The sequence below is a fragment of the Mastomys coucha genome, unplaced genomic scaffold (genome assembly GCF_008632895.1).
Source record: "Mastomys coucha isolate ucsf_1 unplaced genomic scaffold, UCSF_Mcou_1 pScaffold20, whole genome shotgun sequence".
Lineage (NCBI taxonomy): Eukaryota > Metazoa > Chordata > Mammalia > Rodentia > Muridae > Mastomys > Mastomys coucha.
The window spans coordinates 115,578,055-115,580,464 of record NW_022196903.1 but is presented as its reverse complement, the minus strand read 5'-3'; positions in this window follow the sequence as shown (position 1 = coordinate 115,580,464).

Here is a 2,410-nt window from a genome sequence, read left to right as displayed (position 1 = left end):
CTCTCTCTCTCTCTCTGAATCTGGAGCTTGGATGGCAATCAGCAAACCCCAACAATTCTCCTGTCTCCACTCAGCACAATATTGGTGTTATAGATGTATGCTGCTGTACCCGAATTTTACATAGATGCTTTGGATTCGAGCTCATCACCTCATGCTTGTGTGACAAGTGCTCTTACCAGTGAACAATCTCTCCAGCCCTGTGTAGACTTTTTTTATAATCTATTTTATCATTTGGTGACTGCCCCTCAGTTATCCATCTTTACTACCTATAACTTTAATTTCTTCAAAACCAATTTTTAATGATAGTTCTTAAAGGCTTTAACCTCCCTTGTACCTCACCACCCACCAGAGGTAGGATACAGGGAAGGATACGGGGAAGTGGACCTGTTTAGAGAGGTTTATTTTTTATTTATTTATTTATTTTTTAGAGCAACTCTCATCTGTGTTGTCTGGAAATCAGCAGTTCAGTTCACAGGTTAGCAGTGGCAGCTCGATCCACTTGCTGACACCTCACAGATACACCAGCAGTCCAGTTCAGTAGAGTTGGTTAACAACAGCAGTGACAGAACCTAGCAGAGTTAGCCAGGCTTCAGACTCGGCTCCGGTCAGCAGGAAGGACCAGGAGGAACAACAGGAGAAGTTCTCAGCTGTGCCTCTCTCATCGAAGCAAACACTTGAGACCCACAAGTGTTGCCCCAGCAAAACACAAACTGACTTTCCAAAGAACCCTTAAGTTTCCACTTCAACTCCCAACCCCTTGCTTGTATGTGTGTGTGTGTGTGTGTGTGTGTGTGTGTGGATATATATGTGTGTGTGCATGTAGAGGCCAGAAGTTAATGTTGGGTGTCTTCTGCAATTGTTCAACCTTATTGTTGTTGCTATTGTTATTATTATTTTGAGAGAGAGTCTCTCATGAACCTGTAGCTCATCAGTTTGGCTGGCTGGTCAGTGAGCCACAGGGATTCTCCTGCCTGTCCTATCCCAGTGCAGCGATTGCAGACGCATGCCCTCAAGACTGGCTTTTTATGTGGGTGCCGGGGACATGAACTCAGGTCCTTATGGTTGCTAGGCAAACACTTGGGTGAAAACCCACCTCCCCGACCTCTCAAATGTACTTTTATTATTTGATATTATCCTACAGCTTCTTCATGTCCACTGATCTTCCCTTCCGAATGTTCCAATTATTTTTAAAGACTAAGAATATTATATTCCGCAGTAGAACCGCTTTAAACTTATCCCCGACTAGATTACAAATAGATGAGACTCAGAAGGTGATTATTTTATTTGGCCTTGACATAGCAGTCACTGTCTTGCCCCGAATGCCATGACCTCTTCTCATTGTTTTATCTTTCTATGCAAAGGCAATTACAAAAAGAAACAAATTCTAAAGCACCAGCAGTTTATTTCCGGTAGGAGAAAGGCTAATAAAAACTCAAGTAAGGGAAAACATAAAGTGCTGTGGTCTTTGAGAAAGGAGCCAGTAAAGTGAACAGGACTCCCCTCCCTGGGTTCCCCAGGGAGAAGAAGAAATCATAAACAGAGTGGCAGTCACTCTCACCACGCAGGGGCCAGGGACTGGCCTTCTGAGCTGTTAATGTGGCTGCAAGTTACAAGTGTATTATTATACACTAATAAGAGCTATGCAGGGGGAGGTACCTGAAAGACTTTGGGGGACTCCACCACAGGCCTGTGACTAGAAACTAGGATGCTCAAGCATGACATAGAGCTCCATCTCCACAACACGGCCTCCTGCCCTGCCAACAGCTGCCAACAGAGATGATATAGTGCTTGCTATGTGTACTAATACACTCACACATGCGTACACACACATATACTCATGCGCACACACAAATGTGTGTGTGCACATTCACACCCACACACACCAAACCCCTAGAAAAACACCAAAAAGGTCCACCGGTGACTTAGCCACAGGCATGAGGACAAATACTGACACTATTTAAAGGAGTTGAATATCAAATTTAGTGTATACTTGTAGCAGAACATTAGTCATTATTAAAGGGAAGGACAGTCCACCCTGCACTGTGACTGCTGTGCTGATGCTCGCCTGTAATTCCAGTGCTGAGAAGGCTGAGGCAGGAGGATCATGAGTTCAAGGCTAGCCTGGCTGCAGAGTGAGACGTGTGCATTAGTTGACATATTCTTTAAAAGATTTATTTATTTACTTCATGTATGTGGGTATACTGTGGCTGTCTTCAAACACACCAGAAGAGGGCACCAGATCCTACTGCAGATGGTTGTGAGCCACCATGTGGTTGCTGGGAATTGAACTCAGGACCTCTGGAAGAGCAGTCAGTGCTTTGAACTGCTGAGCCAATCGCTCCAGCCCTGGTTGGTATTCTTATTGCCATGACAACTACCTGACAAAAGCACATTGGGGGGGGGGGTCAGA